The sequence below is a fragment of the Oryzias latipes genome, chromosome 6 (genome assembly GCF_002234675.1).
Source record: "Oryzias latipes chromosome 6, ASM223467v1".
Taxonomy (NCBI): Eukaryota; Metazoa; Chordata; class Actinopteri; order Beloniformes; family Adrianichthyidae; genus Oryzias; species Oryzias latipes.
In genome coordinates this window covers 9,737,348-9,759,921 of record NC_019864.2, presented here as the reverse complement: position 1 = coordinate 9,759,921, position 22,574 = coordinate 9,737,348, and the positions used below count along the sequence as shown (strand labels likewise).

The following is a 22,574-nucleotide window of genomic DNA, read 5'->3' as shown; positions in this document are numbered from 1 at the left end:
CTGCTCACCTCACTTCTTTAGGTGGTCTCATCGTTGTTGTTAAAGAGACCCACCACTGTTGTGTCATCCGCAACCTTTATAAAGAGGTTGGAGATTGATGTTGGGGGTGCAGTTAGCAGAGTGAAGAAAAGGGGGCTCAGCACACATCCTTGGGGGACCCCTGTGTTCATTATGATGGTGCTGGAGGTGTTGTTGCTGACATGAACTGCCTGTGGTCTCCCTGTGTTGTAAGTGCAGAATCAACAACATAAAAATATTTCATATCCATTTTGTCTTAATCTCATTGCTTTTCTTGTGAGCAATAGACGTGTATTGTTGTTGGTGTGTTTTTCTGTTCACATGTTTGCAAGCGTGTACAATTCTTGAAAGAAGTATGTGTCATGACTTCAGAACATTAGAGACCCAGATGCTGGAACCCGGAAGCAAACACAGGAGCAAGCTGGTGAGGTGAGTAAGAAGATTTAATTGCCAGCACAGTTAGGGAGTGAGCAGTTTCTGTGAGGTCCCAACGAGAGACTGGATTTTGTGGCGTCACTGGTGGATCCCTTCGTAGGGCAGCGTCGGCGGAGATCTGTGGAGTTGGATGATCGGCAGAGGCTCGTGGTGAGACCGGTGAAGCAGACTGAGTGAGGGTTCCAGATAGCGACGGGTTCAGGCGACCACCCGTGGTTTGGGGTTTCCTGGAGACAAGTAAGAAGATACGTTAGGTACAGGCTTGGAACAAGGTAGCTTGGCAAGAACTACTAGTCGTAAGACCAAAATGAGCACCATCAGGGGAAACGGACTGGCGATGAATACTGGTCCAGGAGCTCCTTAAATAGGCAGGTGGAGAAGATGAGTAGAGTGGTCGCAGCTGTGCTGAATCAGGGAACCAAGCAGAGAGGGGAGGGGGAGGAGTCTGACAGAGGCACCATGACAGTATCCCCCCCTCAACGACCGCCTCCAGGCGGTCAAGGGCGGCGATCCGGGTGGGCCCGGTAGAAATCCTCAATGAGCGAGGGGTCCAAAATGAGAGAGCGGGAAACCCAGGAGCGCTCCTCCGGCCCGTAGCCCACCCAGTCGACCAGGAACTGGAATCCGCGACCCCGACGACGGACATCCAGGATCCGATTGACGTCGTAAGCCGGAGCACCATCGATGAGCCGGGCGGGCTGCGGGGAAGCGGACGGCGGGCACAGAGGACTGTCCTGGACTGGCTTGATCTGCGAGACATGAAACAACGGGTGTATCTTAAGGGCTTTGGGAAGACGGAGTCGGACGCAGGAGGGGTTGATGAGTTTCTCGATGACATATGGACCGATGAAACGAGGAGCCAGTTTCTTGGAGGTGGCTTGGATGGGGATGTTGCGTGTGGAGAGCCAAACCCGTTGTCCAGGTTGGTAATCGGGACCCACCACCCTGTGTCGATTGGCAATGCGGCAGTTGCTCTCCTTGGTGCGGAGGAGAGCGGCCTTCGTCTGAGTCCAGATGCGTTGGCACCGCTGGATGTGATGTTGGACGGAAGGCACTGCCAAGTCCAGTTCCTGTGACGGAAACAGAGGTGGTGAGTACCCGAGGGCGGCCTCAAAAGGGGAGATCCCAGTAGCAGTGGAGGGATGAGTATTATGGGCATACTCAATCCACACGAGGTATTGGGACCAGTCCTGCTGATTCTGTGCCGCCAGGCAGCGGAGTGCTGCCTCCAGTTCCTGGTTAGCTCTCTCCGCTTGGCCGTTGGACTGGGGGTGATATCCAGAAGTGAGGCTGACCGTGGCCCCTAAGGCCGTGCAGAAGGCTTTCCAGACTTGGGAAATGAACTGGGGACCACGGTCAGAGACAATATCCATAGGGATACCGTGATGGCGAAAAACATGATTGACCATAATGTCAGCGGTTTCAGTGGCGGTGGGCAATTTAGGAAGTGGAATGAAATGGGCCATTTTGGAAAACCGGTCGATAACCGTGAGGATTACAGTGTTACCTTTGGATGGGGGTAACCCGGTGACGAAGTCCATAGCTAGATGGGACCAGGGTCGGTTAGGCGTTGGTAGAGGATAGAGTAACCCTGCAGGGGCCGAGGAGGACGTCTTTGATCGGGCACAGGTGGTGCATGCCGAGATGTACTCGCGTACGTCTTTCTCCATCGACGGCCAGAAAAACCTCTTGCGAAGGAGGTTGAGGGTCCTATGAACCCCACCATGGCATGCCACACGGGAAGTGTGCCCCCAGGAAATAACTTCTGGACGGAGGGGAGTTGGCACGAACAATGTTCCCCTGGGTACGGGTGGATGGTTAGCGTCCCCAGTCTGGGCCTGAAGTACCTTAGTTTCGATATCCCAGGTGACACTACCGATGATGCATGAAGACGGAATGATGGATGAGGGAGTGTTCTCCGAAGGACTGTATTTCCGAGAGAGAGCGTCGGGCTTGATGTTACGGGAGCCTGGTCTGTAGGTGATGGTAAAATTAAAGCGGTCAAAGAAAAGACACCAACGAGCTTGCCTAGAGTTGAGTCTTTTAGCCGAGCGGAGGTAGGCCAGGTTCTTATGATCTGTCCACACGATGAATGGCTGCTCGGCTCCCTCCAACCAGTGACGCCACTCTTCCAAAGCTAGCTTGATAGCTAGGAGCTCCCGGTTTCCAACGTCATAGTTCTGTTCTGAAGGGGACAATTTACGGGAAAAGAAAGCACAAGGTTTCAACTTGCCAGAGCTTTCCTCCTTCTGGGAAAGAACTGCTCCTACCCCAGAGTCAGAGGCGTCCACTTCGACTATGAACTGACGTGAGGGGTCCGGTTGGATGAGGATAGGAGCAGATACAAAAAGATTCTTTAATTTGTCAAAAGCCTGTTGAGCTTCGGAGGACCAGACAAAAGGGAGTTTAGTGGAGGTAAGGCGTGTCAGAGGTGTGGCAATGCTGCTGTAGTTGCGTATGAATCGCCTGTAAAAATTAGCAAAGCCTAGAAATTGCTGTAGCTTCTTACGACTCTCCGGAGGGTCCCAATTAGTAACTGCCTCAATTTTTGAGGGGTCCAGACGAATACAGCCAGCCTCGATGATGTAGCCAAGAAACTGTACGGTGGAGGCGTGGAATTCGCACTTTTCATGTTTTACAAAGAGCTGGTTTTCTAGCAGTCTTTCTAGCACCAAACGGACGTGGTGTTCGTGTTGAGTCTGATCGTAGGAATAAACTAGGATATCGTCGAGGTAGACGAAAACAAACCGGTTAATGAAGTCGCGAAGGACGTCGTTGACCAACCTTTGGAAAACTGCCGGGGCATTGGTGAGACCAAAGGGCATGACTAAATACTCATAATGCCCTAGAGGAGTGTTAAAGGCAGTTTTCCATTCATCACCGTCCTTAACGCGGACTAAATGATAGGCATTCCGGAGATCTAACTTGGTGAAAATTCGGGCCTTTTGGACGGAATCAAAAACCGAGGTGATTAATGGCAGGGAATATTTATCCTTTATGGTGATTTGGTTTAGTTCCCGGTAGTCAATGCAGGGTCTGAGTGATTTATCCTTTTTCTCAACAAAAAAGAATCCGGCTCCCACAGGGGAGGAGGATGGCCGAATGTGCCCCAGAGAGAGGGCCTCCTGGATGTACTCTTCCATTGCTGTCTTCTCAGGACCGGATAAGTTAAACAAACGGCCCTTGGGTAAAGGGGCGCCCGGCAGTAAATTAATAGCACAATCATATGGTCTATGGGGAGGAAGAGCACTGGCTTTAGTTTTGCTAAAAACGGCCTTCAAATCATGATAACAGTGAGGAATGCCGGACAAATCAACCTGACTAGGACACTTGGCGCTACGGGAGGTTACCGTGGGAAGGGCAGACAGTAGACAGTTAGCAAGACAATATGGACTCCATTTGATGACTGATCCTTGGGACCAGTCAAACTGTGGGTTATGTAACTTGAGCCATGAAAATCCAAGTATAATGGGAGTGTGGGATGACTGAGTGACGAGAAAACGGATGGACTCACGATGATTGCCTGATGAAACGAGCATGATGGGTTTGGTGCGATGAGTGATGCGGGATAAGTGCTGGCCACCCAACCCGGAGGCTTCGATAGGTCTATCCAGAGGTTCTGTGGGGATAGACAGATTATCAACAAGCTGCTGGTCAATAAGGCTCTGTTCTGCCCCGGAGTCGACAAGGGCGCGTGAATCGTGAACATGGAGATCTAAACAAAGCTTGACAGGGACAAATAAAAAATCTTTACCAGAATGATTGAAGTTAGTTACTGCTTGCGGCCTGTCATCTGGCGAGGGGCCCGGGGGCTTAGAACGAAGCGAGCAGGAAGAGACCAAATGACCCTTATTACCGCAATAAAAACAGGATCCCTCATCCCGTCGTCTGCGACGTTCTCCCTCTGATAATTTAGAATGTCCGACTTTCATGGACTCGTCCGGAGATTTAGGAGCAGCGAGGGTGTCGGAGCGCTGGACGTGATTAACAGAGGAACGTAGGAGTTTTGGGGTACGTTCGTTTTGTCGCTCCCGCAGCCTGATGTCGGAACGGAGCGCCGCGGAGATTAATTCTTCTAAGGTGTTCGCTTCGGGTTGAGAGCAAAGGTGATCCTTGATGTGTTCGTTGAGTGATTGGTAAAAGTTCCCTTTCAGGGGTAGATCGGGCCAGCCAGCCTCTACCGCCAGAATACGGAAATCTATAATGTGATCGCTAACCGGTCGGTTACGTTGTTTTAGTGCGAGTAACCGCCGGGTAGCTTCCTCCTGTTTGCGTGGTTGGTCGAAAATCTGGCGAAACTCACGGAGGAAATGTTCATACGTGATTTGGCTGATGGGGTTGGTGGAAAGGTAAGCTTGGGCCCACTGAAGAGCTTTATTTCTGAGAGAGTTAATGATTAGTGAAATCTTACTGAGGTCCGACTGATAATAACGAGGGGCTTGTTGACAAATCAGTTGGCACTGCAGTAAAAATCCTCCGCAGGCTTCCACGTCCCCGGAGAAAGGTTCCGGTTGCAGCCGGATGTTTTCTGGAGCGGCGAATGACTCGGAGGCGGAAGCAGCGGTGTTGCCGGAAAATGGTAGGGAAGATCCTGGAGCGGAACTAGCATGGGGTTTGGTTAGTTCGGTAATAGTTTGTGTGGTACCTTTCATTTGTGATAACAAATCCTCTTGAACAGTAGTGATCCGAGTGACGGCGCTGTAGAGGAGTTCCAAAAATAATCCTTGTTGGGTGATGGTCTGACGAAGATCTTCCGGGTCAGCTGGGTCGGGGTTATGGCCAGTCCGTTCTGTCATGACTTCAGAACATTAGAGACCCAGATGCTGGAACCCGGAAGCAAACACAGGAGCAAGCTGGTGAGGTGAGTAAGAAGATTTAATTGCCAGCACAGTTAGGGAGTGAGCAGTTTCTGTGAGGTCCCAACGAGAGACTGGATTTTGTGGCGTCACTGGTGGATCCCTTCGTAGGGCAGCGTCGGCGGAGATCTGTGGAGTTGGATGATCGGCAGAGGCTCGTGGTGAGACCGGTGAAGCAGACTGAGTGAGGGTTCCAGATAGCGACGGGTTCAGGCGACCACCCGTGGTTTGGGGTTTCCTGGAGACAAGTAAGAAGATACGTTAGGTACAGGCTTGGAACAAGGTAGCTTGGCAAGAACTACTAGTCGTAAGACCAAAATGAGCACCATCAGGGGAAACGGACTGGCGATGAATACTGGTCCAGGAGCTCCTTAAATAGGCAGGTGGAGAAGATGAGTAGAGTGGTCGCAGCTGTGCTGAATCAGGGAACCAAGCAGAGAGGGGAGGGGGAGGAGTCTGACAGAGGCACCATGACAGTATGTTTCTTCTTTGAAACACCCTTGTTTAATAGCAATGACCACCTCCGGTGACGCTTTAAATTTGGCAGAGATAAAAGGACGTTTCCTGATCATAAGGTTACCGTATTGTTTATTAATATTTTAGCTGTCCCTTGGCTAATATAAATCACTTGATTTATCACTTGATCACTTGATTAACAGTTATAATGACCGTCATATTTTCATTGTGTTGTATTTCCAGGTAGCTGATGGACTGAAGAGGCAAAACTGTGACGGAATGTGGATTAGGTGGACAAAGTACCCAGTTGACATCTTCAGCCTTCTGCTTTCTGCACTGTAGGCAGGTTCAGCAGATCTTCGGAAACACCAGGACAGCAGTTTCTGCCTGTGAGTAGTATCCAGGTGAATGCTGAAAAATACCTTCCAGACATTCAGACCCTTATGTCGGGAATACAAACCTCAGATGGTAAAATCTTTCTTCCCTCAACACAAACCTTTTTCTACATTTCTCTGCCTTTTATATCTGTAAAGAACACCATTTCATGTTAAATTCAAAGTTGTTTTTGGTTGAATTTTGCGTTGATAAAAGGTGCGGAAGATTTATTGAATTTCCGCTTTCACACACACAGAGACTTACATTGCGTCACAAGAATTCAAAAACCTTGGCAGCCAAAACCAAAAAGAAATTGCCAGAACAATGAGTGTAGCTATGGACACACCGGGCATGTGACGCATGTTTAAAAACATTTTAAATACGGGTTTTTGACCCCGTGAATAGCCGCATGGTGTTCACACTGGTTGAGCAGGGAAGATGTTTATTAACCATTATGTTGCTACAAATAGATTTTGACTTTAAGCAGGTTTGTTAAAAAGTAAAATAAAAAATAATGAAAACACTGTAATGTTATGAAAAAGAAAGAGGTCTATAATTTATGTGATACATGCTGGGGACCCAATGGATAAAATAAATTGTATGTCCTACTAACAAAGCTTTGCTTCACCTATCAGAGAAAAAAGGGAGAAGTAAATAAGAGGGAAAAAAATGGGAAAGAAAAAGAAAGAAACAAAAAAGATATATTACAATGTTTTTCTGATGCTGTCTTTTATGGTTTTTATTTGATCCACATGTAAAAAATCCTATGATATGCATATATGCCCTTGTCGGAAGGTGGGCTCCTGTTTTTACTTTAATCCCTTTTTATTCATATTTATTTCCTGGGCGACCGTGATGCAGAGGTAAGGCAGTGATCTCCCATCGGAATATTGTAGGTTTGTTTCCCTCCTTTCCTTCCCATGTGTCTAAGGTCAAGTCTGAATTGCTTCCCCACCCCTCTGGCTACTCCTATTGCTCCACTTGTAGGGGCATTTGAAGCCCTAGTGGTGTCCGAAACTGTTTTTTATGGAGGAGCCATAGCGACTTAGGGCTGGCTATCCCTCCACTGGTAGGGTGATCTGCATCATGCTTCTGGCCCGTAGGAGAAACGCATTTCTTCACGTGGGCGCGCTCTGAAGCACTGAAGTTTACATTTAAATGAAACAATTGAGTTTTTGTTTTTGCATGACTTTTTAAAGTTATAAAACCGATTTTTTTATGTATTTTAAAGAGCTGGCAGCCACTCTGTGACTGTTGATGATGTCATTAAGGGATAGTAAAGTCCGACTTATAAGGCACTATAATTTCCATAACTCTCCACTTGGAGCAGGGGTGTCAAACTCATTTTGGTTCGGGGGTCACATTCACCTATCTGGTCTCAAGTGGGCCGGACCAGTAACATTCATTTTTTATTCTGTTTATCCCTTTTGGGGTCACGGGGCTGCCGGACCCTATCCTGTGGGCGAATGCAGGGGACACCCTGGACAGTTCGCCAGTCTGTTGCAGGGTAAAATGTTGTCAATCACACACCCATTCACTCTCACACCTATGGACAATTTAGAGTTGCCAATGAACCTATGAAGCAGGATGGTGGGAGGAAGCCAGAGACCCTGGAGAGAACCCACGCATTCCTCACAGAGTTTGCATGTTCTCCCCAGAACAGTCCCCCACTGATGTTCTGTTTCATGTCCCCCAGCTGGGACTTGAACCTTCTTGCTGTGAGGCAAGAGCGCTAACCACTGCACCACCGTGCAGACCAGTAAGATAAAAGCAAAATAACCTATGGTCAGCCCATTATCTGTAGCTTTGTTTCTGTATTTCTCAGTTGGAAAAAATCCCTCAACCAACACAGTAGCCTAATCACTTATTGTTTCACATTCATTCACAGAGGCCAATGGATCTCAAATAAAATGCATTTTACTTAAAAAAATTATTGGCTTATTCAATGTTATGCAGACTGAATATTTTACATCTGACAATGAAGCAATCCTGATAATAAACTCAAGAGGGGCTACAGAAAACAATTAAGCACCCTCCCTAAAATAAAATTTGTTAATGAATGAAGAATTAATTTTAAGTAAACTTGCAAATATTTTTAAACATAAGAATTTGGAGTCAACTTCCCTTTTTCTCCTGAAACTTTACCCTGCCATCAATATCAGGATTCAAATCATGTGCAGCAACACATTTACAGTCATTTAAGTTTACAAAACACAATGAAATGTCCAAGAATCTTTTCCTGGGTGGCTGCCGAATTTTGTGGCAACACCTGCCTTCTTCCTGACCTTTGATGGGGCGCCATTAGACTGACATCACATGACCAGTTCACTCCAACATTGTCAAACCTGAGCACAGTAACTAGAGTGGACTATGTCATCAGCTTTTGTTGTGTCCATCAATTCAAGAAACTCAGCTGTGACAGTCTCTACATCTCTAATAAATATGCACAGTTGCTTGCTTCTTACTTCCAAACAACTCGCTCAACATCATGCATGTTTTCCATGATGTGGCAACAAATGAAATCCAGAAAAACGGTTGTTGCGCCGCGGTGAGGGCGTCAAGGGTAGGCGTTGGGCAGTGAATTTGACACATGTCAAAAGAGAGGCCGACGACACAAATTTGACATACGAATCACGTAAGGTGTCGATGCAGCATAAGTGTTCTTGGACAAGACACTAAAGCCCACATTGCTCCTGGTGGCCACAGGTTTGGCAGTGGGGACGCCATGAGCGTGTAAATGTGTGTGTGCATTGTTGACTGGGACTGAAACATTTTTTTAAGGTGTTAAAGTGCTATATAGCACTGGTATATGCCATTTACCATCATATATGTATTAATACTCTTCATATTTATATATTTCATCTTAGCACAGTGCTTACATTAAGTTTTGCACACTGATTTCGTTTCCTTGTACGTCCTAGTTTTGAGCTCCTCTAATTTCATTGCAATATAAATGCTTCGGATTTCATTAACTCTTACAGCTTAACGTCATTAAAAGTCCACATTGTCTAGTTTTTCCAGTGTTTTTGTCAGCATCATCAGGAGATAAAACTGTCTCTAGATTGAAGACATCTGTTCATTCAGGTGGCTTTGTCTCCAACCGAAAGAAAAGATTCTCTGCAACAGATCGCTCTTTTTCCTTATCAGGTTGTGATTATGCAAAATAGGACCCGCGTTACCTCTCGGTACATCAGCGGAAATGGTTGGCAGGATGACATGATGTCTTTTTAGAAAAGTAAAAAAAAGGGATTTCAGGGAAAAAGAAGCTCTCAGTCGTCATAACATGGCTCAGCGGAGCTATGACTAATGCAGCCTGGCTACAGTTCTGAAGGAAACCTGAGGTTATTCTTGTTCTCTTTTTTTAGCGATGAGTAATAAAAACATTCTGGTTTTGCTTTCTTAAAAAGGTTATCTCATAAATTTTAACAATACTTTGTCTAAATTGATTAAAGCAGCTGTTTAGATTTGTTGGCTACATCAATCTGTATTACTCAAGGTGCATAGTTTTTACTTGGCATTAAAAGTTTCTGCTACCTATAACTTAAAGCAAAAGAACCTTCAAACTTCTTTCGGATCCACATTAAACTAGCTTATGCACATAGAACACAGTGTGCAGTCGTTTCCAGTTAAGGCTTATTGACATCAGCCACTTTTTCAGTCTGTTGGAGGTACACGCTGAGCACAAGATGGTCCTTCCACAATAGTTTCTGCTTTTTTTTTCCTCATTGGGTTGCTGCTGCCTGAGGCATACACTTAGTAATTCATTGCTGGAAGCCATCCTCCTGATGTACCGCTGAAACCTTGTAGTTTCATCCTGGATTGTGGCTTTGACTCTCACCATTTCCTGGCCTCCCTCTGTGCTTTGCCAGGAACATTTTTCTCTCGCCTGCATATTCACTCTCTTTATTAAAATAAACGTATATGTCTTTTTTTTTTCGTTTATAACATGAAAATGTAAACAAAAGGTGTGGATTTACTGCCAAAGCCATCTGAAGGTGACAAATGTGTACTACAAAAGCCTTACGTGTAATATTTTTATGTCTTCTGACTGAGAATCCAAAGGTAAAATATGCGCTAAACGCTAAATAGCTAACATTTATTTTTACCTTGGCTGCTTCAGCTGCACCATTTCTCATTTCAATGCTCTGTAAGTGGATTTGCTTCATCAAAAAGGGAAAATGTTTCTTCTTTGACACCTTTTGAAGACTGTCATTTCTCAAACAAAGGTGATGGCATAAGGTAATAGGTGTTTGGGTTGGGCTTTTCTCAAAGTCCCCATATGATTTTTTCCCCCCTTTTTTAGAAAAACATTTCCAGTGGTGTTTTAATTATGCTTATGAAGTTTTTACCAAAATTTCACAACCAGACGTCTTAAAAAGCCATATTTCATATTTAACTGAAGGGGGGGGGGGGGGGGGCACAACCATCACTGACTGACTGTCTCTATTCTCAAAAGTGTAGCGATAAAGAAAAATTACATATTTTTGGTTCCAAGTTGACAATTTTTTGAACAATGTTCGGGATGACAAAATAAATGTTTACCAGACCCTTTCTTCACGAGAAAAGGGGTTTGCTATGCCCATGAGAAATGCTTTGTATTACATTATAATTTAAGCTACATTGCACCATAGAGCAGCACTGGCTGTAGCTCGGAACTGATTTGATGCTAGCACATGCAGAATGTTAAATTCACTTACACAGCAAACAAAATGAAATGCTATAAAGAAAGTGACTGTTTGTACATACGGTAATTTTCCGAATATGTGCAGCCAGTGCTGAACTTTTTTCTTGGCCACAGGGACCCAGAGGAAGGGTTATGTTTACGGTTAAGCTCCATTCTCGACAAAAGCGATTGGAGGCCAGTTTCAATGTCCAGTCAATGGTGCAGGCACGTCCTGCGCGGTGCAAAGATCTGGCATTTCAGCGGTACAGTGCAACTTGGTACCTGTGTGAACCAAATCGCCCAACAGTAGCCGGGTCCATGGAGCTGGAGTGATCCCGATCCCTATGCCGGCTCCCGGAGGTGAGCTGGCAGCCAGACAGAGACTCGCTATAGAATGTGGAGCCGGCCTGCTTGGCCCTCCTACACTTTAAGATATTTTTCTTATGTTCATCGAGGCAATAATAAAAAATGTCCCCAGATTTCATTCTCGCTTTTATTTTTACCCTTTCTGGTTAATGTGGGACAGCAAGCGTACAAACTCTATTGACTACAACACCTGTGTACACTGAATGTCTTATTTTTGTTCAGTCCCTGCTCTTTTTTTGTTGCACTTTGTTTTTTGTTTGCCACAAGTACATGTTAAAACCTCAAAAGCCAAGGTTTTCATTGATGGGGGACTTTAAATGACAGGATCACTGTTTATATGCAATGCCTTCAGGGTTTTGAGAGATGAATGCAAATAGCCACTCAAAGCCTCTCTGACAGAGAGACTGAAATAAGCTAATAATGACACACAAACTGAAACCAATGGTTTCTTTATTAAAGCTTAGTCATCTCTAATACTGTACTAACATAAAAGAGGAGACAGGTCAATAGAAAGATGGATAGCATATGGATGCCATCCATGTGTCATAGCGTATTCAATGATATTCTATTCATTTTCTACAACAGCATTATGATCAGTTAGATCAGATCAACCTTCTGTCATCCTCTGGCTTTTGATGAATTATGGGGGAAAGAAAGTATCAAAATTATGCTATAGATTTTTGAACCCTTGATGTTCAAGTTATTTAATGAGGATGGCATAAGCAAAAACAATGACTACAATGTGCAAAAATATAAAAAGAAAGAAAAACAGTCAAATAAAAGCTAGCTGATCTGTCTTGCTTTCTATACTGCTGTCACGAGCTGTTCTGTTGGTAATGAAGAAGAGAGCAGGATCTCAGACAGGCTGGTGGAAATGAATTTCCTTTGTGGTTGTCTGAAGCCTAGAGACACTCACTGTTTTTTCTCTATAGGCATGTTTCAAAAGAATTGATGGCGTGGATGCTGTTGATTAATACACCATCCATCTTCCTGCTATATTTCACTCAATCTCCCTTGCAGAACTCTTGGTTACTTTTGCTTAAAGTTATTTGGTTAAGCTCAGTAACATGAACCTGATATCAGCATATAGAAAAGTTCGCAATTCAGCTTTTGGCCTTAGATTGTGTCCTATTCGAATCTGCGCATGCCATAACCACCAATGCTGTTGTTCACATTTCAGCAAATTTGATTTTTTGATTTGAAATGGTTTATTTCAAGCAATAAAATAGAAATAATACACAAAAACAATATAATCATCAGTTATACATTCATACGGTAACTAATCAAACTTAGGATAATTAGACATAATTAATAAATATTGCTTGAAAGGGAGTGGAAGGAAGCGAACTTATATAATCCCACCCCGTTATACTATAACCATTTTATTACATGATTTATCAATATCCGGTTCCTAGGTTTTATCAGACAGAATTAATAATCATAAGGTATCAATAAAGCACATGCCAAAGATGAATTACTTAAGTACTACGTCAAAAATAACTATTTTAGAAATCAACATGGCAAATGCAGCATCTGAAATATATGCAAATTATGTTAAAACATAATACTATATCAGTAAAATAGACACAACACTGTTTCAGGAATTTTCATAGCAAAAATTTCATCAAGTATCAAAAGTTAAAAACATGTGCAAAGTTATGCTACATTAGGAAAGATTTTTGAATGAATTTATCAATTTTAGGAGCTAGTGAAGTACTATCATCAAAAGTCAATCAATTTAACAATTTTCAAAGGTGATTAATCATTTGTTTTACTCTTTTTGTATTTTTTTTTTTGTATTTTTCTTTTTTTTTCTTTTTTTTTATATAATAAAGTAATGCTGTGGGGGAAAAATAAAAAGGGTCCATAAACTGTCGAATTGTCCAAGGTTGGTATTTCTTCTTTTACTGATAACAGCCGATTTTCTTGGTTTAAACAGTTAATAGTTTTCTTCCATGTTATGTCTGCAGTCATTAGATTCAGGTCCATATCCTTCTTCAGCTGATATCAGCTGCGGTGAAAGTTGAGGTCAAGTTGTCTGCAGGTCAGAACTCTGCTGCTATTCAGGTTACGTCAGGCATACAGAGAAAGTGATGATTCCAGGTGTCATATTTCTTGAAATTATTTGGCTCTTTGATTTATTACTCCACGTTGTTTCAGACAACCGTAATCAAGCACTTCTCAAAGTCCTTCATGGTGTTCACGACCAGAACCTTGGCCCGGTCCTCTGGACCGAGCGGTTTGACATAAATCCTGCAGCCTTTAACCCAAGTGTTCTCAATCTGCTTACGCTTCCTGAGAAGCCGTGCATGTTTTGAGATTTCAGCATTCCTTCTGGTCAGATGGTCGTTCAGATAAACAGCCGAACCTTTCAGTTGTTTCCTTTGGTTCATCAAAGCTAGCTTGTGTTTGTGATTCACAAACCTGATGAGGATCGCTGGTTTATCCGTCTCCTTTCTCCTGGGGAGCAGGTGGCAGGTCTCGATGGTATTGAGATCCAGGGAAATCCCTTTAGATGTGAGAAATGAAAGTATTTGCTGTTACAGCGACGCTGCACCGAACTCCGTATTAGAACTGCTAGCTACGCTAGCGCTAGCATTAGCAGTGCTAGCTCCTGCTGCATTCAGCTTCGCTCGAGGCTTGATTGGTACTCCAGTGAGAATGACATTATTCATCCTTACTTGCTGTTCCACATCGTCCAGTCTTTTCTCCAGAATCTCGACCCGGTTTTCTCGCTGCTCGTTTTGAGCCCGAAATCTTCGGAACTCTTCCATCATCTCCCAGAGCGGTGTTAGCTTAGCCGACACTTGATCCATAAAACTTTTCAGCGTTTCTTGAATAATGTCAAGAGACTTTTTGAGCTCTTCATATTCCTGGGGTTTCTTCGGGGGCATGGTCAGCTCTCTTTTTTGGAGAAAAATCAACTTTTTAAGTAATTTGAAGATAGTTGTATTCGCAGAGAGGCACGCCACGCGTCCTGCTGTATAACCCGGAACCGGAAAATTCCCCGGCTCAAACTGTGTTGGGATCAGCGAGAAATCAAGCCCGGATGGCCTGTTAGGTGTTAAAGGCTGCAGACCTCTGTGCTAGATACTCAAATCCCTTCAGGGGCCGCCATAATATGGTTTGGCAGAGATTTTTACACCGGATGCCCTGTTATTTTTGCTAGATCAGGGGTCTGCAATTTTAAGCTGTTGTGGCTTTTCGAACCATCCTTTTAGGCTCTCTGATGAAAAAAAAAAAAAATGTTTTCAATTTTGAAAAGTGCAATTTTTTGGCTTATATGGAGCACCTAGCAAAACAAAATAGTCAGATGAGTCAATCTTTATTCAACTTATTCCCAAACAGTTGAAGTGCCACTGCAATACTCCAACAATCTATCAAGAAGGGCAGCTTTGTAGTTTTTCAAAGTCAACCATTCTGACATATTTCTGAGCACTGTGTACCACAGAAAATCAATTTGAAGAATTAATACTTGACACACTGGGACTGTCAATTAGTAAACAAAATTCAAGGATTTTAAGTGTTTCATATTGTTAAAAACACACAACAAGGTTCACTTAAATAGTTTAATCCCTGGTATCATCAACTGGTATCATCACAGTACCTGCCTCTACATCTGCACTGAAATGATTACATGTGAGACATGGTAGCTTTTATTTTGAAAGGAAGTCATTTAAACATATGTCAGTAGTTATCAAATATTTCATATTTAAAAGAAAAATGCTCATTACGTCCTTGTGCAAAAGGACAATAGTTTATTTTTATTTATCACATTCGTAACATTAACACAAATGCAAAATAGCGTCTTATTTTTCTACAAGGTGACGTCAGACTTTGCGGCTCAAACTGGGTTGGGATCAGCGAGAAATCAAGCCCGGATGGCCTGTTAGGTGTTAAAGGTTGCAGACCTCTGTGCTAGATACTCAAAGTGGAGCTGCTAACCCAACACATCGCAAAGGGAGGCAACACAGATAGGCAGTAGGGGCAGATGACTCTTGTGCCCTTCATCCAGCTGAGCTGCTAAGTTTCCACTGGTGGATCTGTGGTTGTACTGGGCAGCTTCCAGGTGAAAGAATGACACAGATAAGGGATGAATACGGGCTTTCACACTCCAATCCAGTCCTGTTCGTCTGTTAGAAAACAAACAATTTAAAATAAATAAATAAATAAATAAAAACAAGCAATCACAATTTTCTGTCATTCCAAGTTTTATAGATTTATAGCTGTAGAAATGCAGTTCTTCAGATTCAGTGGGAATGCAGTTAAATACTCATTACACCAGTAACACTTTTTGACAACACACAGATGAATTATTAACAGTACTAAATTGATTTTTTACAACCCATGGTACATGGTCTCTGGTGGTTTTTAGCTTGGGAGGTATAACTTTAGATATCTTTTAAATTTGTGTTAACTAACAGTATGAGATCGTTTTCAACCTTATTTGTGAATTAATGGGATTCTTTTACTCTTGGTGCTTCTTAAATCCTTGATTGCAGTACAGAAGACGGAATAAACTGCTCACTTTTAATCCTAATATCCCAACCACCTAATTAAGAGGAGGTAAGTCTTCATAATAAATGCAAACATTCAAGGTAGCAGACTTGTTTGGTCCCAGGACCCTCATGTTTTCCCATCCTGGTATAATCAGTCACATTTTATAGAGCTTGGGCTCTATCATGTTAACCGCAGTATGAAAGACACAAGGCATACTGTTTGGAGTTTCATTTCTTTAATTACTGGTTTTGATCTGATGAGCATTTGACTTTCTATCAGTCTCTCTTAAAGTGATCTTAATTTAAGCCCTTGCGTCTGTTATCCATCATCTTGATATCTGGCGCAACATTTTCCGTCACCCATGAGGTAAAAGTCGGTAGACGATGGCTGACGGATTTCCAGACTGCCGTTGCCATCAATCACAAATCACTGAAGGGAAATTACAAAAGACGAGATGAGAAAGATATGAGATATTAAACCCAGTAAAGATGACACTCAGAAATTCAGCTGACTGTGAAATGCAGGTGACTCACCTCATAATTTCATACACCTGTCTGTCTCTTTCAATGTTCCACTCACCATTAATCTGCCGCACCCGATATTATTGGCAGTCACTGCTCCTCATTACCCTACTTTCTCTCAGCTATTGTTTTACTTTAACAACTCTGATCGTTCCTTGCCAGTTTTTCTCTACTTTGCCTTATTTATTTCATTTGCTCCCTTTGGCACAAATTGCAAAGACATCAAGTAAAACATTTGCGTGTTTAAAAACGTATGCAGCGTTTCACTTTATGCTTTCAGTGATCCAAATAAGGAAGTGAAGGCTGAAGCAGGAAAAAGATCTATTGAGTTTATGTACCTCAATAATATGTCCAGTAGGCTGAAACTCTCCCCATAGACAACAAGACATCTCCAATTTCTCAGGGGAGGACAACTGGAAGTAGTATCGCTTCGGCTCTCTTGTGCCAATTGCTCCAAAATGACCAATTTCCAGTCTAGTCTGTGTGTTTTCATATTTTTATCATCCCCCGCTGTAGTTATCTAGTCTCACTTAGGGCCATCACTCATCGATGCTGCGCTTAGAGGAAGCCGAAGTGCTATAAAACTGACGGACGGCCTTCCGCGTGACTGAAGATGTATGAGACATGCATGCAACCCAGTGAGGCTTTTCTTTTCTTATTGTATTTTCAGCCTCTCTATGAGGTGCCAGCAGGGAAAATAGCAATGCTTGCCCATGCCCATGACAGAGTTAAGTATTATCGATGCAGTGACTCAATCTTTTGCTTGACGTTGTGCTTTTTTAGTTTCTATTTTTATATCTAGGGTTGTGGGATTGTGTCCACTGCAAAGTACAACCTCTGCCAAAGAATCTTTTTTCATAGATTTTCTTTTTCATTTTTCTGTCTTACTTATTACATTTATTTCTACAAATATGAATTGTGGTATTCATTTCAGTCATTTTTTTTTAATGAACTATTGACCCATTCTTTTTTGAACATTTTCACTAGTTAATAATGAAAATTATTTTTTGGCACTTTGCCATGCTGTGGCACTCTTTCAAGGTCAAAGCTGTTAACATACAGCACATGAGCTGGAAGCTGCCATTGAAACCAATGGATTTTGTTGGACTAGCATCCCGTGATGGATCTTGAACAACCTGGATGATTATAAAACTTTAAAGGAATCAAGCAGGAAAGATGCATTAAAACAAAATAGGCAACTGAAAAAGGTGTTATCTTGAAAAGAAAACTCCATATCAGAGGCAAAGTTATTTAGAGAAGCAGAACAAATCACATTTTTACGCATTACCATTTTCCTTTCAATATGAATGTTTTTTCAACTTTTTTTTATTTAATTGTGCCCGGAGCTGGACTTTCTGGTGAAGTTTTCCTTTTTAAGTGGGATATAACAAAACACTGCTTTCAATAATAATGCTTGTTTTGTTGTTTAACTTTTTATTAATAAAAAGCGGTAGCTGTCATTCAAAGGAAGTTGGTAATTTATTGTCAAATTCAATAACCTATATATTTCTTTGGTGATTTGACCGAAAAATAAGTTTTACTTTGGAACAAGCTTTTAAAAAAGTTTAAACCTTACATGGGTCATTATACTAAGCAGCTGTATTTACAGGTTATTTAAGTGATGTTAAAAATTGTACTTTTGCTATTGCTACTATACTTACGTTGTACCTGCTGTTTTTTGGTAACACTTTCTCTTACAGTGCAGTACTTACAGGATATTCAAATGGTAATTTAATGGAAAATTTGTTGGAATCTGTTTAATATCTCCTTGCTATTTACCCATGGGTTTTTACGTAGAAAAAACTGCTGCAACTTCCAGCATTTTCTGCCACATTTATCAAAAATGCATGTGAGATTGCGGAGGGACTGTACATCAATACAGACTATAGAGTTTCTCCTTTTTTAATTTTTGGATGCTGATGTGCCGCAGTATTTTTTCCAAGGATAAAGTGTGCCATGGCTCAAAAAAGGTTGTGTCTGTTGTGGTACTTACTACATGTAAGGACTGGGTAAATACAAATTAGGTAGCCTGCTTTGCATTAACTGGGTTTACTGGGGTTCACTGGGTTGTACCTCACAGTGTTTTTTATGGTACTTACTATTAATGGGAGGAGCGTAAGCACACAGAAGAGTTCTATTTAAGCTTTAAAGTTTCTTTCATGGTACTTCCTATTTGTAAGAAGAGAGTAGTTACACAAAAACTAACTTTTAATAACAATGAAACTGGACTGTAATAGATATTCAGCCCTATGTCCACTCTTACACTTGCAGTAATAATTGCTGGGTGTGTTCATGTGGGCATTACGTGGTGGTCTGTTCCACAAGCAGGTCAATCTTTTGTCCCATCTTTGTAAAACAACAAAGCTTCACAATGTGGTCTGAATCCTAAAACTTTGTTCATATCTGTGGTTACATTTAAGGTCCATTACAACTGTATCAAGAGTGAATTTATACAAGTCATTTTACTTTATTTATAACTGGCCTTTGGATTACCTGGTGACTACCATGTTCGTAGTTCCAGGTTTAAGCATCTGTCAGAGTTTTCCCACCTGCAGACCCTTTTGGGAATAGTGACTGTCTGCTTCAGTGTTTTTCATCCTTTTTTGAGCCAAGGCACACTTTGTCCTTGAAAAAAAATCCTGCGGCACACCAGCATCCAAAAATAAAAAAAGGAGAAACTCTATAGTCTGTATTGATGTACAGCCCCTCTGCAATGTCACCTGCATTTTTGTGATAATTGTGGAAATTGCAGCTGTTTTTTCTAATGAAAGTTAAGTTAGTTTTCAGTAATAACTTTCAATTGAATTATTTGAAATTTTACCCTGGTAGTTGTTTTTCCCTCCAGTTAATAAAATGCTATCTTATGTAACTTCACAAAAAAACAAATATTCTTTCTAAATAGTGATTTATTTTTTATATATTTTTTCAATGTTAGTGCAAAGACAACTGTTATTTTTGAAGAATATGATCACAATATGTTTGATAAATTTTACAAAAAAAACTAACATTATATTCATATTTTCTGTAGCTACACAAAATGTGAACATGTTGAAGTTTTATTAGTTTTTCTTTTGTCTTAATCAAAGATGAAGTCTTTGAAAACTTTAACAAAAATGTTTTATTTCTTTTTAGAAGACTGAATTGTTTCAATTTAGTTTAATTTTGCCTGTTGGCCACTTCACCTTAATCCTCGTTCTTAAATGTTATTACTTCTTGAATTTAACATATAAAATAATCCAGACCTTATTAGAAAAATGTTTCAGTTAAAAAGAACCAAACTCTGCGATGTTTGGCTGTTATTAATAAACACAAACCTTGAAGGAGAACTAAACTGTTGACCCCTGAGTTCATCAAGATCATTTAAGAACTGTTTGTGTGTTTGTTGTGTTTTCAAGACGTTTAACAGAGAAGACTCATTGTACGCTGAGATGCTGTCACTTTAACACAATGTTTCATGGGAGATGTAGTGCGAAAACTGACGCCGAAGCCAGACAGACTTGTGTCTCTGAGCTTTATTATTTTGACCACTTATTTCACGGTCTTACACCGGATTCCGCAGAAAGCTGCACCGCTAAATGATTGGCAGAAAAAGTTGAAGGGGCGGGACTTTTCCAAAAACAGAGCTCAAACTGCGTCTAAATCGCGGTAACGTCATTCTTATCAAAATGTCTTTAATAGAATTAAATAGACACAAAGAAAAAAGTATTTTTTGATCTTTCATATTTCTAACTACTCAGTGTTTTAACACAGAGCTGATATCCTGGAGATGATAAATGTTTCTAGATCAGTGAATGGGTAATTTCCCACAGTACACCTGACCATATCTTATGGCACACTAGTGTTCCGCGGCACACCGGTTGAAAAACACTGGTCTACTTAGCCATTATGGGGATGTCTGAGCTGAAAACCTGTAACGTCCATACAAAACTATTAGACATTACACACTTGCTGTCTATCCCTAAACAATCACTGGTCATAAATCACACAAATTGAAAATAACTATTGAACAATACAACAACCGTGAAGGACTCATTTCTGATCCTTTCTGCTACATTTCTCAGTTAAACAACCCTTTTCTCTACCTTGAAAGAAGGAGTTCATATTCTGCTTCACAAAGAAACAACAGTGTTCAGCATCAGAGAAGGATCAGGCATTTGCATAACCACAATGAAAGAACACCTCTCAGCACGCTCTAATAAGAAATTTTCCTGTTCGATCTTGCACTCCAGCATGCATACAAAGCCCCCATGACTTGACCTTTGAATTATGAATATTCTTCACTGTGTATTGAACCGCCCCATCTATGCCAACGAGACATGAGAGGAATGTAAAGCATCTTGAAATTCAGTGAAATGCCAAATACTGGACGTGTGTAGGTTTGGTTTGTTTTTTCTTCAACTTTCAGGACTGAAAATGATGCCTGACTGTCAGCACATAATGAGACCTTTTAAAAGGGCAACACAGGAAAGCCCATACAAAAATATGTTTGTATGATTCAGCATCCTGTTTTGTTTTTTGTCCCATGGGACTATACTTTTCAAACATCTAAAGCAGTGTTTTTCAACCTTTTTTGAGCCACGGCACACTTTAACCTTGACAAAAATCCCGCAGCACACCAGCATCCAAAAAAATAGATAAAAAAAAAAAAAAAAAAGCTCAGTCTGTATTGATCTACAGCCGCTCCGCAATCTCACATGCATTTTTGTGATAATTGTTGCAGAAAACCCTGGAAGCTGCAGCTGTTTTTTCTAAAAGATGTATTAAAAATTAAGTCAAAAGATTCAAAAACTGTTTGATGTGTGTTCGTTGTTTTAAGACGTTAAGAGGGGAGACTCATTGTGCGCTAAGACAGTCACTTTACTGCATCATGGGAGATGTAGTGCCCGTAATGCGCCGACCGCAGAAAGACCAGCGTCTTTGAGCTTCATGGTTTTGTTCACTTGTTCCAGTCTGATACCAGATTCTCTGGAAAGCTACACCGCTAAAGACGAGCTTTAGCTGGTATTTTTGTTAGAACAGAGACTTTTTTGCGCTAAATCGAAACAAGGAAGTGAATACTTTAACCACTTCTGATTGGTCAGACTGATGACATGTGATTAAGCCTTCAAGAATGATTGGTGGAGACAGTTAAAGGGGCGGGACTTTTCCTTACACACTTATAGCTGCAGCTAAATCGCGCTATCCCGTTATTCTTATCAAAATATCTTTAATAGAATCATATAAACACAAAGAAAAAATAATTTTATGATATTTCATATTCTTAACTTCTCAGTGTTTTATCAGGGCCTGTTTGGATGAACAAAGAGCTGATTTCCTGGAGATAGTAAATGTTTTTAGATCAGTTAATGAGGGCAATTTCTCACGGCACACTTGACCATCTCCCACGGCACACTAGTGTGCCGCGGCACACTGGTTGAAAAACACTGATCTAAAGTATTGTCAGTGTACATGTCAGTGCATTGGTACAACATTGAGCTACTTTAAAAAGACCAAAAACCTTTAAAGTACTGTCCTGTCAATTTAAGCGGTTGTTTTTTCAAAGTAAAATTTACTTGAAATTGCGTTTACTACTCTTTTGAAAAGAATGACATTGCTTGCGTTTCATAGCAGTTTTAGCAAATACATCCTTTCATATAAGTCCTCCTTATTGTCACTCCTTCATTCAATTCATTTACAGACCACTTGCCTGTTGGCAGAAGCATAAAATAAATGTAACTGGAAAACAAATACTTCATATTTCACCTATATATATATATATATATATATATATATATATATATATATATATATATATATATATATATATATATATATATATATATATATATATATATATATATAGGAGATTTATATACATGTCCTTGATCATGAGAAAAGTGAAGACAAGAATGTGTTAAAAAACAACAACAAGATTTTCATCAAAGTGGGTCTTTAAACTACTCAGGATATTTGTTTTGACATCTTTATTTCATATGGCCTTTAAACATTTTTAAACAAAAATACAACTGAGAACTAAGATTTGGCTATATGTACTGTAGTTTCACTCTTATAAAATTAAAATATAAATGCAGATGCAATCAACGCCTTTCTTGCATTTAAAAAATTTAAATGTGTAAAAAGTATTTTAACCTGCCAGGGCCACAAAAGCAGGTCAACCTACTGAGAAAGAATGTCCAGAGTTGACACTTCACTCACTGTAAGAAGCTGTAAACTCACACAACCCCGGGCAACCACACAGAGACAGAGCCTATCCTCTTAGAGGTAGGCTATACAGCTTTCAGCATGGGGGAAAAAATAAATAAAATTAAAATAGCAGCAAGGCTTTCTAAGAGAAGTAATAAAAACCATTAAGATTTGCCTGGAAGAAAACCATCCCAAATTGTA

General features: G+C 41.2%; 1 protein-coding gene across 2 annotated transcripts in view; it reads left to right on the top strand.

The window, feature by feature from the left end:
- The window catches only part of lingo1 (leucine rich repeat and Ig domain containing 1), a 195,636-nt gene that overhangs the window by 81,949 nt on the left and 91,113 nt on the right, over positions 1-22,574 (top strand). For both annotated transcript variants that reach the window (XM_011475842.3, XM_011475844.3), the window contains one exon: positions 6,009-6,154. The gene's annotated coding sequence lies outside the window, so the exon portion shown is untranslated. The remainder of the gene's footprint in view (positions 1-6,008; positions 6,155-22,574) is intronic.